General features: G+C 37.1%; 1 protein-coding gene and 1 pseudogene across 10 annotated transcripts in view; both read left to right on the forward strand.

The window, feature by feature from the left end:
• The window catches only part of RBMS3 (RNA binding motif single stranded interacting protein 3), a 1,471,465-nt gene that overhangs the window by 509,618 nt on the left and 942,113 nt on the right, over positions 1-19,734 (forward strand). The window lies entirely within an intron of this gene.
• On the forward strand, positions 7,741-9,307 carry LOC470776 (mesoderm-specific transcript homolog protein-like; annotated as a pseudogene).

The following is a 19,734-nucleotide window of genomic DNA, read 5'->3' on the forward strand; positions in this document are numbered from 1 at the left end:
ATCTTATTTCTGGCACAGATTTCCTAAGTCTCCATTAGACTTATTTACCAATTGCTCAGTTTTCAGGCAGGGGCACCTAAAGTTTGAGTTAATTCAACCAAGTTCTATTAGATAAAAAATTAAAAAGAAAATTTTGTTTCTTGTTCTTCAGGGGAAGATATTTTTCTTGCTTTGGGAACAGCCGTATTATATTCCCTTAATGTTTCTTTTTAAAAAGTTTACAGCAGTTTCAACAGCTTCTCCTTTCTTCTGAAAATACTTTGTAAATAGAAATAAGAGTAATGAAATTAGTCATCCCTGTGATAGAGATTTTTCTTCGGGTCTTTTGCTTTATCTTTCATTATTCAAACTTTATCATGCTTACATATGGCATTAAACAAAATATAATTTTCCTCTAATGTTGAATAGGCAGATGTGTGAATTTCAGTATCTTTTTGATAAATGATTTGAAGAAAACAGATTGTCCTGGAAAAATGATATTTGCCCATACATTGTATTGGGAAGTGATTTTTCATCTGACCAGTGGTTATACTCTATTGATGGAAATTAGAGCCATTTTGAAAAATACTTTCCGTTAACTTCCCAGGCATTTTTAATTTTGTTTACTGTGATTCCATATAAATTCTTAAATGGTAAAATTATTAACTTGGAATTTTCGGACTGAGAGGCAATCATTAATATCTGCTTGTCAGACTTTGAAAAGAAGTTATTTAGAAAGTCAGTCTGAATATTAGCACACATTCAAAAGTGACTCCCTGGCCAATTTAAATACTCTCAAAAACAAACTTAAAGTCTCTTTTTACCCTAGAATGTCTGGAAAGCTGACCATGTTATTGGTTTTAGAGAGAAAGAGAAGGAAATTATAGCTGAGAAACTGAACCACCTCTTGTACTTCTTCTTGGAGGCCAGAGAATTTAGAAGATGCACAGCTAGAGGCTGGGAGGAAGACAAGTTGGGTAAAAGAAATGGAACCATAAGAATCTTAATATGTCTCTTACTGTAGAAACATGTGGAGCCAATCACAGACCTTGCCACAGGGGCTAAAAATTAGCATTTGTGTGAGACAAATGTAGTATGTCTCTTTTCATATTATTAAGGAGTTGTATGGGGATTTTTTTTCCTGCATTTCCAGTGTTTTTAATTGAATGCTAGGAAAAGGGTTCACAGTAAGATGCTTTCTCCATGTTCATCTTTAATTACCCCTTCTTACTCCTCACAAAATAAATTTGTTTGGCTTGAAAGTAAAGTTGATGGTAGTAATGGCACTAACAACATCCTGGCTGCTAAAATATCTGTTTACAGAGAATCATGTGAAATATTTAGGGAAAAATGGCTTTTGTAATAAATAAAATCCAGTGGAATTTTAGAACACTTTGGTGATAACTATAATTCTGTACATGTTTTCACATTGGAATTACATTTTACACAGGCATCCTAAAGTTAGTGTGTAAGTGAAAAAAATCTCACCCCAACGTATTTCCTCTTTTAAAAAAATCCTCTTTAATTTCAAGACCTTCATGCTCTGAATGTCACTTTCACCCCAGCATGAGCTAAGCCATGGAAGATTTGTATCTTTTGACTTACCTGACTCTGAGTCACACACTCAATGAGTGAATGATGACTGAACAAGTCACTGATATATTTTTTAAATGTGTCCCAGAATGTAGAATTTCTGTTAGTTAAATGTACATATGATGTTTCATTTATCCCCTTTAAAGTACACAATTAAATAATGATACTACAATACAAATTGTTTATATTTATGTAACAGGATTAATTTTTACCCGTTATTAATGCAATAGAGACAGTGCTATTAAGCAATTGCTTACATGTCTTGACCCACTTACTACAATTTGTATCTGACCTCCAAATCCTTGGGCAGTTTTACCTGCTGTTGTCCATTGTTATTCTATCTCAGCTATCTATAATGAGACGCTATCTGCAAGCAGCTCGAAACTGCCTACAGAGTGAAGAGGTCTTCAGTGATCAGTAACTCTGCAGACAATAGGATTTGCTCTTTATTTTACATATCTTAGCCACATTATCAAATAGTAAAATACATGTATATGATCTAGTCCATAGACATATGAGAAAATAAAATTTGAAATATCAAAAGATAATTCAGAATAAAGAAGATAGGTCATATTTGAGATAGAGTACTTTCAGAATTTGCACTCATTTGTTATGTAGGACATAAAAATTGGTTAAAGAGAAGGACGTAAATAACATTAATATAAGTGGTAGGTTATTAGAGTAATTGTTCCCAATATGTCACACCTCCCTGTCTTCACATGCTTGTGTAGCTCACTCCTGTGTTTACTCCAAACTTGGCCTTATGACTTGCTTTAGTCAATAAGACATTAACAAATATGACACAAGCAAAGGCTCAAATAGGACTGGTGTATTGTGACCAGCTCTCTTGTAGCATTGGCACCATGTGAAGAATGAAGAAGCCCAGGCTAAAATGTTGAAGACACATATCCCAAATGACAGCTACCACTAACCTCCAGACAAGAAGGTAGGTTCATTTTGTACCATCAAGCCTCAGTTGAACTGCCAGTTGAGGAAAGCCATATGAACGAACCAAGGCAAGACAAGCAGAAGAACCACCAGCTGAACTCAGCCCAAATTGCTGGTCATGTGTTAATTAATGGCAACTAAAGTCATTAAGTTTTGGGACTATAAGTTGCACAACAATAGATTATGGAGGAGTAAACATGTATTTCAAATAAGTTTTCTTTCTTCCTCTTTTTTAAAATTTCATGAAAAAAAGTAGAAGGATAGGTAGAACAAGCCTGATGCAGGGGATTGATGATGTCATCTAGGGGCTTTCTATCTTTAATATCTTAGTTTTCTGTTTATGACATAGGGACTGCTCTGCCTTCATCTGTGTCCAGGGAAGGATGGAGGGAAAATAGCTTTATGTACTGCTCCTGTTCTATTCATTGTAAGCGCAGAACACTGTCAGAGATCCTTTCCAGACTTCTGCTGTATTTTATTAGGAAGGAGTGTGTCAGCCGGGCGCAGCGGCTCACGCCTGTAATCCCAGCACTTTGGGAGGCTGAGGAGGGCGGATCATGAGGTCAGGACATCGAGACCATCCTGGCTAACATGGTGAAACCCCGTCTCTACTAAAATTACAAAAAAATTAGCCAGGCACGGTGGCGGGCACCTGTGGTCCCAGCTACTCGGGAGGCTGAAGCAGGAGAATGGCGTGAACCCAGGAGGCGGAGCTTGCAGTGAGCCGAGATCGCGCCACTGCACTCCTGCCTGGGCGACAGAGCGAGACTCCATCTCAAAAAATAAATAAATAAATAAAGGTGTGTGTCATCTGGTCACTTCTAGCTGCTAGGGTGGCTGGGTGGGGAACAGAATATTCAGCTTTTTTAGCTGCTTTAGTAAATGTATAGCTGCTATGTTATCCGGTCCACAGTGTTAGATAAATTTCCTTTCTTCTCACATTGCTTTTATTTTCTCATTATTACTTGAAACCCTAAATAAAAGAAATAGGATACGTCTGAATTTATATATATTCATTATTTAGGCAACATTCCTTTAAGCCTCAGTTTTCTGGTTTCTTCATAGTTATAACCTTGAGTCTTAAATAAAGTGAGTGAGTTAATATTTACACAATATATAGTAGAATATCTAGCACCGGGAAAGCTAAGACCATATCTGTTTTGTTTACTTCTACGTGTCCAGCACTGTATAGAGTGGTTGGCAAATAGGAGGAACTATAAAATGAATGAATGATGACAGAATGACTGCATGACTCTCTGACTTAATAGACAAGTGCTAGCTGCCTTTCTTTCAACTATATTTTATCATTTTTAGGTATAGACCAGGTGCAATGTAGATACAAATTATATTTTTGAGTTTTCAGAGGTTAGCAAAATGCCCAGCACATAACGTATAGTCAACAAGTATTTGTTGATGATGATGTTGATGATAAATAAGGCTAGCATCTTATAGTAATTGTACTGAATGATTTTATTTTTCTTCCAAAAAAAGAGTTAAATTTTAAAATAGAATGAATTGTATCCTCCTCTGGTTGTTTGATTTATGTATATTTTAGAATCAGAATCTTGAAAAACATTGTTCAACTTTGAAATACCAGGACAAATGTTCACCATGTGCTGCACGAAACTTAAAGCATTTAATATAACTGGACCTCTGTAGCACACTGCTTTTCTTTCTTAAACAACATAAATTTGCTGAGCTAGACCTTAGAGAACTATGATTTGTTGACATGAATTCAACATGATCCTAACCTGCATAGTAAGAATGTTTTGATTCCTTTGCCAACTTTGATTCCTTTGCCAAGTTTTGTGGAACATGTTTTTGGTCTTGGCAAACTCCTGCATATTAGCTATCCCATTCCTTCTAATTTCCAGAGACAGACATTAATTATTTTCCTTTGCACTCCGGGGAGTTAAACATATGAAATTACTAGACAATGCCAGTAAATTATTTTCCCTGAGAAATATTAAGTTGGGATGGATTGAGAATTTCTGAAAGTTGGAGACTTGGTCTCAGTGATTCACTCTCAGCTGGTGTTTGTCAGTTTATTGTTTCACTCAGTCACAATAAACATAAGTAAGTTGAACTGTTAAAGTTGTCCATAAAGACATAAAAGATATTTTTCCATTTTTATTCACAAGAAGTAACTTCTTGATGAAAACTCTAGGTGAATGTGGAAATCTGCATTGTTGGATTTAAGGAGAAAAAAACTGAAACACTGAGAACATGAACTAGAGGAAATATTAAGATAAAAACAAAGGGTACTGATGCCATAGAGGCTAGCTGTCCATCTGACAAATGAAGAAATGATGTGACTTGTATAAACAAGGAGCTCTCAATTTTGCCACAAAATTGTGTTGCAAAACTTAACCTGTTCGTTGATTTTTTAAAAAGTGTATTCATTTATGTATTCATTGAGGTTTTTTTAATAATTCAGTATATATAAATGTTATTTTACTTATTTCTTTTAACTTTTGAGTTTGGAGATATATGTGAAGGTTTGTTAAATAGGTAAACACATGACACAAGGGTTTGTTGTACGTATTATTTCATCACCCAAGTATTAAGCTTAGTACCCAACAGTTATCTTTTTTCTGCTCTTCTCCCTCTTTCCACTCTCCCCGCTCAAGTAGACCCTTGTGTCTGTTGTTTTGTGCTTTGTGTTCGTAAGTTCTTCCCATTTAGCTCCCACTTATAAGTGAGAACATGTGGTATTTGGTTTTCTGTTCCTGTGTTAGTTAGCTAAGGATAACAGCCTCCAGCTCTATCCATGTTCCCACAAAAGGCATCATCTCATTCTTATTTATGGCTGCATAGTATTCCATCGTGTACATGTACCACGTTTTCTTTAGTGGATCTGTCATTGGTTGCATTTAGGTTGATTCCATTTCTTTGCTATTGTGAATAGTGCTGTAATGAACATTCTTGGGCATGTGTCTTTATTTTAGAATGATTTATATTCCTCTGGGTATATGCCCAGTAATGGAATCGCTGGTTGAATGCTAGTTCTGCTTTTAGCCCTTTGAGGAATCACTATAGTGCTTTCCACAGTGATTGAACTAATTTACACTCCTACCAACAATGTTTAAGTATTCCCTTTTCTCCACAATCTTGCCAGAATCTGTTACTTTTTGACTTTTTAATAATAGCCATTCTAACTGGAGTGAGATGGTATCACATCGTGGTTTTGATTTGCATTTCTCTAATGATCAGTGATATTGAGCTTTATTTCGTATGTTTGTTGGCTACATATATGTCTTATTTTGAGAAGTGTCTGTTCATGTCCTTTGCCCACTTTTTAATGGAGTTGTTTGTTTTTCTCTTGTAAATTTATTTTTATCGATGCTGGATATTAGACCTTTGTCAGATGCATAGATTAGAAATATTTTCTCCCATTCTGCATGTTGTCTCTTTACTCTGTTGATATCCTTTTGCAGTATAGAAGCTCTTAAGTTTAATCAGATCCTACTTCTCAATTTTTGCTTTTGTTGCCATTGCTTTTGTTATATTTGAAATGAAATCTTTGTTTCTATGTCCAGGATAGTATTGCCTAGATTATCTTCCAGGGTTTTTATAATTTGGAGTTTTACATTTAAATCTTTAATCCATCTTTTTTAAAAAAAATTTTTTGAGATAGAGTCTCACTCTGCCACCCAGGCTGGAGTGCAGCGGCGCTATCTCAGCTCCCTACACCTTCCACCTCCCAGGCTCAAACAATTCTCATACCTCAGCCTCCTGAGTAGCTGGGATTACAGGTACCTGCTATCATGCCCACCTAATTTTTGTATTTTTAGTGTAGACGGGGTTTCACCATGTTGGCCAGACTGGTCTTGAACTCCTGACCACAAGTGATCCACGCTCCTCAGCCTCCCAAAGTGCTGGGATTACAGGCATGAGCCACTGCACCCAGCCTTTAATCCATCTTGAGTTGATTTTTGTATATGGTTTAAGGAATGGCTCCAGCTTCGATCTTCTGCATATGGCTAGCCAGTTATTCCAGCACCATTTATTGAACACGGAGTCTTTTCCCCATTGCTTGTTTTTGTCAGCTTTGTTGAAGACAGGATGATCCTACGTGTGCGGCCTTGTTTCTGGGCTCTCTATTCTGTTCCATTGGTCTATGTGCCTGTTTGTGTACCAATTCCATGCTCTTTTGGTTATTGTAGTATAGTTTGAAGGTGGGTAGCTTGATGCCTCCAGCTTTGTTCCTTTTGATTAGGATTGCCTTGGGTATTCAGGCTTTTTTTGGTTTCATATGAATTCTAAAATAATTTTTATAGTTCTGTGAAGAATGTCACTGGTAGTTTGATAGGAATAGCATTGAATCTGTAAATGGCTTTGGACAGTATAGCTGTTTTAATGATATTGATTCTTTCTATACATGAGCATGGGATGTTTTTCCATTTGTTTGTGACTTCTCTGATTTCTTTGAGAAATCTTTTATAATTCTCATTGTAGAGATTTTTTACCTCCCGGGTTGGCTGTATCCCTAGGTATTTTTGTGGGTGTGTGGCAATTGTGAATGAGATTGGTTTCTGATTTGGCTCTCAGTTTGGCTGTTGTTGGTGTATAGGGATGCTAGTGATTTTTGCGCATTGATTTTGCATCCTGTAACTTTGCTGAAGTTGTTTTTCAGCTGGAGGAGCTTTTGGGCTGAGACTATGGGGTTTTCTAGATAGAAAATCATGTCATTTGCAAACAGAGACAGTTTGACTTCCTCTCTTTCTTTTTGGATGCCCTTTATTTCTTTCTCTTGCCTGATTGCTCTGGCTAGGACTTTCAATACTATGTTGAATAGAAGTGATGAGAGAGGGCATCCTTGTCTTGTGCTGGTTTTCAAGGAGAATGATGCTAGTTTTTGCCTATTCGGTGTACTCTTGTCTGTGACCTTTACAGAACTCTTCACCCAAAAACAACACAGTATACATTCTCCTCATCACCACATGGCATGTACTCTAAAATTAACCACATAATTGGACATAAAACAATCCTCAACAAATGTAAGAAGAACCAAAATCATATCGAACACACTCTAGGACCACAGCACAATAAAAATAGAAGTTGAGACTATGAAAATTGCTCAAAACCAAATAATTACATGGAAATTAAACAATATGCTCCTGAGTGACTTTTGGGTAAATAATGAAATTAAGGCAGAAATCAGGAAGTTCTTTGAAAATAATGAGAACAAAAATACAATATAAAATACAATATACTATCATGCACAACCAGTTCCACCAAACATGGAGTCCTGCAGCCCAGGTCTTACCTGAATCAGAATGGAGGGTGTGGTGGGTCCAAGTGGAGCTGTTGGCCATGTGCCTACTTGCTGCGTACCTGCAGATCCCACTCCCTCAGGTCTCCCTGGCCCTTCACTCTTGGAAGTCTTCAGGCAAATTTTTCACTTACGAGGGACTGCATATATTCTACCAAGACTCTGTGGGTGTGGTTGGAAGTCTGGAGATAGCTGTGCTTTTACACAGCCTTCCAACATCCAGCTATGATTGGTACAAGATTTGGGAAGGTCTGACCTTGAGGTTTCATCAAGTTCTTGTGCTTGATTTCTTAGGCTTTGGCTTCAGTGACAATCCACAACCACATCACTGTTCCATATTTGAGCAGGCGAGCATTATGGAAGCGCTTTTGTGGCATCTGGGGCTCCAGAACCACAGGACCAACCTTTTGTCTCATGACTATGGAGATATTGTTGCTCAGGAGCTCCTCTACCAGTACAAGCAGAATCAATCTGGTAGGCTTACCATAAAGAGTATCCATCTGTCAAATGGAGGTATCTTTCCTGAGACTCACTGTCCACTCCTTCTCCAAAAGATACTCAAAGATGGAGGTGTGCTGTCACCCATCCTCACGTGGCTGATGAACTTCTTTGTATTCTCGATGTCTCACCCCAGTCTTTGGGCCATGTACTTGGCCCTCTGAGAGTGAGCTGTGGGATGGTACATGTGGGCAGTCCCATCCCACAGCTGCAACAATGATGGGAACTTAGTCATTGTCAATCTCTTACAGTACATCATCAATCAGAGAAGTTTAGAAGACACTGAGTGGGAGCTCTTGCCTCTGAAACTAACCCCATTGATTTTATCTATGAGCCACTGGATCCTGTAAATCCATATCCAGAGTTTTTCGAGCTGTACAGGAAAATGCTGTCACGGTCCATGATGTCAATTCTGGATGACCACATTAGCCACGATCCACAGCTAGAGGATCCCATGGGCTTCCTGAATGCATACCTGGGCTTCATCAAGTCCTTTTGAGTTGGAAAGAGTAGATTCACTGTATTACCTCCCCTACTCCCTTATCCATTGCATATTCCACTTAAGAAGAAATGCCCAAAAGAGGTCCTGGCCATCAAACACTATTCTCTCACAAAGTCCACTTTACTCAAATTGGTGAACAGTATATAGGAAGAAGCCAGCAGGAGCTCTGGCTAAGGTTGACATAGTAGTCCACCTCCCATTACTTTGACATCTGATCAAATGTACAGACTTGCCTTTGTTTTTATGTTTTTAGGAAATTCTGATCGGTACTACTATTCACTGATGCAGAAAGACATTCTTTTGCATAAAAGACTGTTTAACACTCTGGACTTTTCTAAAGTATTTAGTAGTGCTAATTTCTGGCCCAGCCCTAATAGGAATTCTGCAGTAAGAATGATGAGAAGGGGGCCTCCTTCCTTCTCCTCGAATGGCTTTATGCGCACATGCTTTTTAAAAGTTCTTTAAGCAAGACAGAGCTGAGTCTTATTTGTCATACCTTTGGATTTAGTTTCATCAGCTGTTTTTAATTATAAACATAGTATTAAAATAGATATTGGTTTAAATAATGTAGTATTCTTAGTATGATTTAAGACTTATGATTTACCTACATATTATACATATTTTATAAGAATGCTAAATCAATATACCCTTACTCTGCCAGTGAACGTAATTAAACATGTTTCATTTCTGAATAAATTTAAGTAGATCCAAACTATTTACTGAATTTACTAAAATCACAGGACATTAAGGACCAGTAGCATCTATGCCAGAGATTTACCGTTATTGCCTTAAGTAAGACCGATTCTAACAGCAAATAACAGTCTGAGACTCCTCATACCTCAGTGCTTAGAAGCATGTCTCTCTTGAGCTACCATAGAGGGGAAGGGATGGTTTTGTTGTCCAAGCCACCATATGCAATGTACATTGATTCCTTTATGATGACTGCTTAACTCCCCATTGCCTGTCCCAGAGAAGCTTTCTCATGTAGCTTGGTAATTCCTGTACTTTACAGACAGAAAAGTTCCAGAAACTTTAAGAACAAATTCTGAGAGACCTATGAGCAAATGATGCTGAATACTTTTTTTAAGCCACATTTCACTGTCTTAGCAGGATTATTAAGTGACTATTTAAAATTCATTTTTTAAATTAGCAACTTCAAGTATGGCAACTTTGAGACTGGAATAAGTATTTATTTTCTGTAAATAAAAATGAATTGTGACAAAAAAATTACAACATACTAGAATCTCTAGGACACAGCTAAGGCAGTGTTAAAAGGGAAATTCATAGCACTGAATACCCACATCAAACTCTTAGAAAGATCTCACATTAACAGCCTAACTTCATAACTGAAAGAATTAGAGAAGCAGGAACAAACCAGCCCCAAAGCTAGCAGAAGATGAGAAATAAAAATAAAAATCAGGCCAGGCACGGTGGCTCACACCTGTAATTCCAGTACTTTGGGAGGCTGAGGCAGGGGGGGTCACCTGATGTTAGGAGTTCAAGACCAGCCTGGCCAACATGGTGAAACCCTATCTCTACTAAAAATACAAAAATTAGCCGGGTGTGGTAGCAGGCACCTGTAATTCCAGCTATTCAGTAGGCTGAGGCAGGAGAATTGCTTGAAGCTGGGAGACAGAGATTGCAGTGAGCCAAGATTGTATCATTGCACTCCAGCCTGGGGTGACAAGAGCAAGACTTTGTCTCAGAAATCAAAAGTTCAACGAACCCAGGAGCTGGTTTTTTGAAAAAAAAAAAAATAGGCCACTAGCTAGACTAATAAAGAAAAAAAAAAAAAACAGAAGTTCCAAATAAACACAATTAGAATTTTGAAGGTAATGTTACTACTGACCCCACAGAAATGAAAACAACCATCAGAAACTACTATGAACACATTTACGCACAAAAACTAGAAAACTTAGAAGAGATGGATAAATTCCGAGACACATACACCCTCCCAAGACTGAGCCAGGAAGAAATTGACTCCCTGAATAGACCAATAATCAGCTCTGAAATTGAATCAGTAATAAATAGCCTAGCAACCAAAAAAAAAAAAAAAAGCCCACGACCTGATGGATTCACAGCTGAATTCTATCAGATGTACAAAGAAAAGGTGATATAATTCCTACAGAAACTATTCCCAAAAAATTGAGAAGAGGGACTCCTTTTCAGCTCATCCTATAAGGCTAGCATCATCCTGATACCAAAACCTGGCAGAGACACAACAAAAAATGAAAACTTCAGGCCAATACCTTTGAATAACATCGAAACAAAAGTCCTCAACAAAATATTTACGAACTGAATCCAGCAACACATCAAAAAGCTAATCTACCATGATCAAATAGGCTTCATCCCCAGGATGCAAGATTGGTTCAACATATACAAATCAATAAGTGTGATTCATCACATATACAGAACTAAAGACAAAAACCACATGATTATCTCAATAGATACAGAAAAGGCTTTCAATAAAATTCAACACCCTTCATGTTAAAAACTTTCAATAAAGTAGGTATTGAAGGAACATACCTCAAAATAACGAGAGCCATCTGTTTATTTAGTTGATACTATGTGCTGGGTATAGTTCTAAGTGTATGGACACAGCAGTGAACAACATTAAAACAAAGCAAAATAAAACTAAAATGTTCCTACTCTCAGGGAGAGTTTAAGGAACTTGCCTGAAGTCACGAAGCTCCTAAATGACAGAGCTGGAATTGAAACCTAGACTGTGTGACTCTATAGCCCATGCTCTTCACTACTAAGCTGTGGTGCCTTTCTTTTAAAAAATTTATTAACTTTATTTTTAGACCAATTTTGGTTTTACAGAAAAATTGAGTGGAAATTACAGAGAATTCTGAATCCATTCACTGCTCAATCATGTTTCTTGACTTTTGATGCAGAAAGCAATGGAAAATGAATAAAACACTAGTATACCTAAAGAAAATCCCCTCTCTTTTCTCTGTACTTGCATTATAATAAAGTAAGTGAAAATTTCCATCATCCTAAGTTATTCATTCATTCTTTCTTCACGTACTTATAGAACCTCTCCCATGTGTCAGGCTACTCAAAAAGAATGATGAATAAACTGACATGAACCCTGACCTTATAGAGTTTATGGTAGAATATAAACCTTGGCAGAGACAATATCGGAAATGAATATCTAATTACAAAAGACAGAAACATTAAAAGACAATGTGGCAAACAGTTTTAAAGTCCAAGTTCTTTTTGAGGCAATAATATTTCAGTGACACCTGGAGGATGAAGAAAAGTTAACCTTGCAAAGAAAAGAGGAAAGGTCATTTCAGGGAGGGGATCACCACACACACAGTTACTGAGGAGGTTAAGAATTCGAAGGTTTCAAAGTATAAAGAGCTGAGTTGGTAAAGGAAATGAAAAATGACTGGACTGAGAGATAGGAAAAAAGCCAGGAGGATTTGTTGTCACAAGAATCAAGAGAAGTATGATCACATAAGGTCAAGTAAGTTTAAGATTTTTTAAGAGGTCCATTTAAGGATGTTTGTGACCTTTCATTTTTTGATATCAGCATTAACACAAGGGCTGTTTTAAATGGTTTTCTAAAAAATTTCAAGTGCATGTTTTCTTATCGAGAACTATGTTCTCAAGGTTCTGAGTAAAGAAGTGTCTAGTTAATGGCCGATGAGAAAGTCATCATAGGTGTGTGTAGATAATATTTAAAAGCAGTTGAATATGCAAGGAAGAGAGAACAGTCAGTAGAAATGAAGGTGCATTCAGGGAGTTCTTCTTTCCTTTGCTTGAGACCAATTAGAGAAAATTAAAATGCTGTTTTCAGAAATCTAGCAGAGAGGGAGAGGCTGAAAATGCAAGTAGGAGGAGATAACTGAAGTAGTAGAAATGTTAGTATCTGGATACCCATACAGGGAGTGGCCTCTGCTAGAAGAAGCCTCACTTACTCCAAGGTTGTTAGAAGGAAAAAGAAAAGATGAGCAAAGATTTAGGTCAGTTGTATATTTGATGACAATATCAATTATGATTTTTAGGAAGCATGAAGTGCACATTTAATATGGAATGAGACAGGGTAGGAGATGGGGAGAAAGAAAGGTCAGGTCCTTGAAGTCGGTAAAGGGTGGTTGTGGAGAGTGGGAAAGTGAACTTAGAGAAACCGTAAGTATGCCAACCAGTGTTGGGTAACCACTTGAACTAACAACCAGGAATTTATAGTGAGATCAGCAAATTAGAATCGAGTTTCATTGGGCCTAGAGCTGAAATGGGAGTAGTTTACATACAGTTTCTCTCTCAAATATCTTGATATTATATCCAAGGCTGGTCCAATGTTTCTACAGTTATTAAGAGCCCAGGCCCATTCTGTTTTGGCACTCTGCTTTCTCCATCATTTGACTTCCATTTCATGGCAAAGATGGTTTTCTGTTCCAATCAGCAAGAAGGGGAAAGAGACAAATGGAGTACATCTACCCATCTTTTAAATTTGTTGTCGGCGAGTGAGATGATTGAATTAATCACTTTGGAAACTGAGCAGGTGAGGTGTTGAAAAGTCTAGGATCAGCTGGGCACAGTGGCTCACACCTGTAATCTCAGCCCTTTGGGAGGCCGAGGCAGGTGGATCTGAGGTCAGGAGTTCAAGACCAGCCTGGTCAATATGGTGAAACCCCATCTCTACTAAAAATACAAAAATTAGCCAGGCGTGGTGGCGCATGCCTGTAGTCCCAGCTACTCGGGAGGCTGAGGCAGAAGAATCGCTTGAACCCGGGAGGCAGAGGTTGCAGTGATCCGAGATCATGCTACTGCACTCCAGCCTGGGTGACAGAGTGAGACTCTGTCTCAAAAAAAAAAAAAAAAAAAAAAAAAAAAAAAAAAAAAAAAAACAACAAACAAACAAAAAAATTCTAGGACCTTACTGTGGGAATGAGGTGGCAGGAGAAAAAAAGTCATTGGAGATGGGGAAGTCAAGGATGGAAAATCCAAATTATTAGACAGCGTTATTCCCGTGGAACATGATATCCAGATTGATAGCCAGATTTAGGGAATAGAGAGACTTGTGCTGTTCTTCGTAATTTTTTTCTTAATTTCTATTTAAATAGCTTTTGAGGTACAAGTGTTTTTTGTTATGTGGATGAATTATATAGTGGTGAATTCTGAGATTTTTAGTGCACCTGTAATTTGAGTAGTGTACATTATACCTGATGTGTAGGTATTTTTTCTTCCTAACCCACCTTTCCCTCCTCCCACTTCTGAGTCTCTAAAGTCTATTATATAACTCTGTATGCTTTTGCATACTCATAACTTAGCTCCCACTTATAAGTGAGAACACAGTTTTTGGTTTTTCCACTCTTGTGTTACTTTACTTAGAATGATAGCCTCCAGCTCCATCCAAGTTGCTGCAAAAGACATTATTGTGTTCTTTTTAATGGCTGAATAGTATTCCATGGTGTATATATATCACATTTTCTTTATCCACTCATTAGTCAATGAGCACTTAGGTTGGTTCCACATCTTTGCAATTGTGAATGGTGATGCTATAAACATGTGTGTGCCAGAGTCTTTTTCATATAGACTTCTTTTTTGGGGGTTTGATACCCAGCAGTAAGATTGCTGAATCCAACAGTAGATCTACTTTTAGATCTTTAAGGAATTTCCATACTGTTTTCCATTAGGTTGTACTAATTTATATATTTCTACCAGCAGTGTATAAGCTTTACTTTTCATCATATCTGTGCCAACATCTATTGTTTTTTGACTTTTTAATAATGGCTATTCTGAGTGGTATGCATCTCACTGAGGTTTTAATTTGCATTTCCCTGATGATTAGTGATATTGAGCATTTTTTTCCATATTTTTGTTGGCCATTTATACATCTTCTTTTGAGAAGTGTCCATTCACATCATTTGCCTACTTTTTAATGAAATTATTTGATTTTTTTCTTGCTGATTTGAGTTCCTTGTATATTCTATATATTATATATGTATTCTATATATTATATTCTGCATATTCCTTTGTCAAATATATAGTTCACAAATGTTTTCTCTCATTCTGTGGGTTTTCTGTTTACTCTCCTGATTATTTATTTTGCGGTGCAGAAGGTTTTTAGTTTAATTAGGTCCCATTTATTTATTTTTATGTTTGTCGTATTTGCTTTTGGGATCTTAGTCATAAATTCTTGCCTAGGCTTATTTCTAGAAGAGTTTTTGCAATGTTGTCTACTAACATTTTTAGTTTCAGGTCCTATATTTAAGGTTTTGATCCATCTTGAGTTGATTTTTGTATAAAGTGAGAGATATAGGAATCCAGTTTCATTCCTCTACATGTGGCTTGCCAGTTTTCCCAGCACCATTTGTTAAATAGGGAGTCCATTCCTGAATTTATGTTTTTGTATGCTTTGTTGAAAATCAGCTGGCTGGATGTATTTGGCTTCATTTCTGGGTTCTCTATTCTGTTCAATTGGTCTACTTGCCTACTTTTATGCCAGTACTATGCTGTTTTGGTAACTATAGCCTTGCAGTATTACTTGAAGTCTCATAATGTGATACCTCCAGATTTGTTCATTTTGCTTAGGATTGCTTTGGCTATTTTGGCTCTTTTGTGTTTCCATATGAATTTTAGGAGTGTTTTTTCTAATTCTGTGAAGAATAAAGTTAGTATTTTGATAGGAATTGCATTGAATTTGTAGATTGCTTTGGGTAGTATGGCCATTTTCATAATATTGATTCTTTCAATCCACGAGCATGGTATTGTTTGTGTCATCTATTATTTCTTTCAACAGCATTTGGTAGGTCTCCTTGAAGAGATCTTTTACCTCCTTGGTTAAGTATATTCCTAGGTGTTTTGTTTTGTTTTTTGTTTTTTTCAGCTGTTGGAAAAAGAGTTCTTGATTTGATTCTCAGCTTGGTCATTGTTGGTGTATAGCAGTGCTACTGATTTGTGTACATTGATTTTGTAATTTGAGATTTTACCAAATTTGTTTATCAAATCTAAGAGTCTTTTTGGAGGAGTTTTTAGGGTTTTCTAGGTATACAATCATATTATCTGCAAACAGTGATAGTCTGACTTCCTCTTTTCCAATTTGGATGCTTTTTCTTTCCTTCTTTTGACTAATTGCCCTGGCTAGAACTATATTGAATAGGAATGGTGAAAGTGGGCACCACTGTCTTGTTCCTGTTCTCAGGGGGAATGCATTCAACTATTCCACATTTAGTGTAATGTTGGCTGTGGGTTTGTCATATATGGCTTTTACTCTTTTGAGGTAGGTTCCTTCTATGCCTAGTTTGTAAAGAGTTTTATCATAAAGTGATGCTGGATTTTGGTGAATGCTTTTTCTACATCAATTGAGATTATTATATGGCTTGTGTTTATAATTCTGTTTATGTCATGTATCACATTTATTAACTTGCTTATTTTAAACCATCCCCGCATCCCTGGGATGAACCCCATTTGATCATTATGTATTATGTTTTTTATGTGCTGTTGGATTTGGTTAGCCAGTATTTTGGTGAAGATTTTTGCATCTGTGTTCATCAGGGAAATTGGTCTGTAGTTTTTCTTTTTTGTGTGTGCCCTTTCCTGGTTTTGGTACTAGGGTGATACTAGCTTCCTAGAATGATTTAGGGGGGGATTCCTTCTTTCTCAACCTAATTTCAGTAGTATTGGTAGCAATTTTTCTTTGAATGTCTGGAAGAATTCAGTTATGAATCTATCTGGTCCTGGGCTTTTTTTGTTGGCAATTTTTAAGTTACTGTTTTGATCTTGCTGCTTGTTATTGGTCTGTTCAGGCTTATATTTGTTTCTGTTTTAATCCAAGAAGTTTGTATGTTTCCAGGAACTTGGATATTTTCTCTAGGTTTTCGAGTTTGTGCACATAAAGGTGTTCATAGCAGTCTTGAATGACCTTTTGTATTTCTGTAGTGTCAGTCTATTGATTTTGTTTATTTTTTCAAAGAACCAGCTTCTTGTTTCATTGATCTTCTGTATTTTTGCTTGTTTGTTTCAGTTTCATTTAGTTCTCTTCTAATTTTGTTATTTCTTTTCTTCTTCAAGCTTTCGGTTTAGTTCTTGTTTCTCCAGTTCCTTGAGGTGTGACATTAAGTTGTCAATCTGTCCTCTTTGAGACTTTTTGATGTAGGCATTTAGTGCTATAAACATTCCTCTTAGCACCACTTTTGCTGTGTCCCTGAGGTTTTGATAACTTGTGTCATTATAATAATACAGTTCAAAGAATTGTTTAATTTCTATCTTGATTTTATTGTTAGCCCAGATATCATGCAAGAGCAGATTATTTAATTTCCGTGTATATTTGTATAGTTTTAAGGGTTCCTTTTGGAGTTGATTCTAGTTTTATTCTATTGTGTTCTGAGAAGATACTTGATATAATTTCAATTTTTAAATATTTGTTGAGACTTATTTTGTGGCTTATCCTATGGTCTCTCTTAAAGAATGTTCCATGTGCTGATGAGAAGAATGTATATTCTGCAGATCTCGGCAGAATGTTCTGTAAATATCTGTTAAGTCCATTTGTTCTGGTGTGTCATTTAAGTCTAATGTGTCTCTGCTGACTTTGTGTCTCAAAGATCTATCTAGTTCTGTCAGTGGTGTACTGAAGTCTTCCACTATTATTGTTTTCCTGTCTATCTCATTTTTTTAGGTCTAGTAGTAATTATTAGTCTGGGAGTTCCAGTGTTTGGAGCACATAAATTTTGGATTGCAATATCTTCTTGTTAAATTGATCCTTTCATTATTTTATAGTGACCGTCTTATTGGTTATTGTTTTATAGGCCCTGTGAGATTTAAGCTTTCAAGAGGTTCTAGTTTGGTGCATATCAGGCTTCTGTTTCAAGGTTTAGAACTTCTTTTAGCATTTCTTATAATGCTGTTTTGGTAGTGACAACTTCTCTCAACATTTGTTTGTCTGAAAATAACTTTATTTCTCCTTTATTTATGAAACTTAGTTTTGTGGATACAAAACTCTTGGTAGACAGTTGTTTTGTTTATGAAGATAGGACCCAAATCCCTTCTAGATTGTAAGGCTTCTTCTGAGAAGTCTGCCGTTAGTCCGATAGGTCTTTCTTTGTAGGTTTCTTGATATTTTTGTCTTACTGCTCTTAAAATTCTTTCCTTCATGTTGACTTTAGATAGCCTCATGAGTATATGCTTTGGTGAAGATCTTTCTACAGTGAATTTCCCAGGAGTTCTGTAAGCTTCTTGGATTTTGATGTCTAGATCTCTAGCCACAGCAGGGAAGTTTTCCTCAATTACTCCCTCAAATAAGTTTTCCAGACTTATTTTTTTCTTTTCCCTCAGAAACATCAATTATTCTTAGGTTTGGCCATTTTACATAATTGCATATTTCTTGGAGACTTTGTTCACTTCTTTTGGTTCCTTTTTATTTACTTTTGTCTGATTGTATTAATTCAAAAGCCTGTATTTGAGCTCTGAAATTCTCTCCTCCACTTGTTCTAGTCTACTCTTAACACTTTCCACTGCATTTTGTAATTTCCTCATTGTGTCTTTCATTTCCAGAACTTCTAATTGGTTTTTCTTGATGATATCTAGCTCTCTAGAAAATTTTTCATTCACATTTTGAACTGCTTTTAAAATTTTCTTTACGATGGTTTTTGCCTGTCTCTAATATCTCCTTGAGTAACTTAATAATTGATCTTCTGAATTTCTTATCTGGTGTTTCAAAGATTTCATCTTGGTTTGGGTCCATTGCTGGAGAGCTAGTGTGATCTTTTGGGGGTGTTATAGCACCTTATTTTCTCATATAACCGAAGGTTTTTTTGTTCCTTCTCATTTGGATAGACTATTTCTTCTAATTATTCTTGAATATATGTTAGATTTGACTGTGCTTCTTTTTTTGTTTGTTTGTTTTTAAATTTATTTTTTCCCTGAAAGATGATACCTTAATACTTATAGTTAATTATAGCCTAATTTGGTTCTTGGTGCTTTCAGGGGTGAAGACTCTGTAGAGTTCCTTGGTCATAGAAGAGTCTTTGTATGATGGCTTTCCTATATGCTGGTTGTAGTAGCAATCAATGCACTCAGTGTATGAGCAAGTTCACTATCTCCTATGGTTTGGAATGGTAGAGGTCTCTTAAAGCTTATCTCATTCCTTGATGGTGTGTACTTTTTTATTTATTTATTTTCCCCCACTATTGTATTTACTGTTTGATGGTTTAGGCTTCAGGCAAGTAGGGGAGGTGTCCCTATGTAGGAACCAACTGTGGCTAAAGCAGGTGGGTAAATGAAGTCCCAGCCTTGACAGAGGTGGCTAGAGGAACTCTCAGTGAGTTGCACTGAGGTCGTATCAGAGAGAAGGGTTGGAGCCACCTCAGTTCCCCTTCCAGATAAGCAGGAAAGTTATCCACCTCACAGACACACTCCTGTCCCAAAGCTCTGGCTATTCAGATCAGACAGGCCCCTCTTTTCTTCTGTAGGGATGTTGATGTTCCAAGTAGAGAGGAACTGTGACTCTGTTTCTCAGGCAAGCTTGAACCTGGAGGGTGCTCCTGTGGGAATGCAGTCACCCTGATGTGTTACAGAAAGGTTGTCTATGGTCGCATCCTTGCCGAGCTCCTGTGGGAAAAATCCCAACTGTGCCTTCAGTGGTGGACAAGCAGGGACAAGCGGGTCTTCTTCTCCAAGACTTTCACACACACCAGGGATGTCTGACTGTTGGGACAGAGCTGAAGACTTCCCTTACTGAGCCAAACTGCCTCTGCTGAAAGAAGCTTCCCACCAGTGGAAGGATCTGATGCTCAAGGCCTGCCATCCAGATTCCTTTGACTCACAAGATGTTCCCTTGATGTAGTTAACTCCCTCTTCCCCTGGGAGTGGGCATCCCTGGAAGCTAGACTATTGTGAGTGTTGTTGCTCCTCTGGGTCAAGCTGAAGTTGCCACACTCCAGGCTCACACTAGGAAAAGGTTGCAAATGATCTGGTGATGTGACCTGTC

Source organism: Pan troglodytes, chromosome 2 (genome assembly GCF_028858775.2).
Source record: "Pan troglodytes isolate AG18354 chromosome 2, NHGRI_mPanTro3-v2.0_pri, whole genome shotgun sequence".
NCBI lineage: Eukaryota > Metazoa > Chordata > Mammalia > Primates > Hominidae > Pan > Pan troglodytes.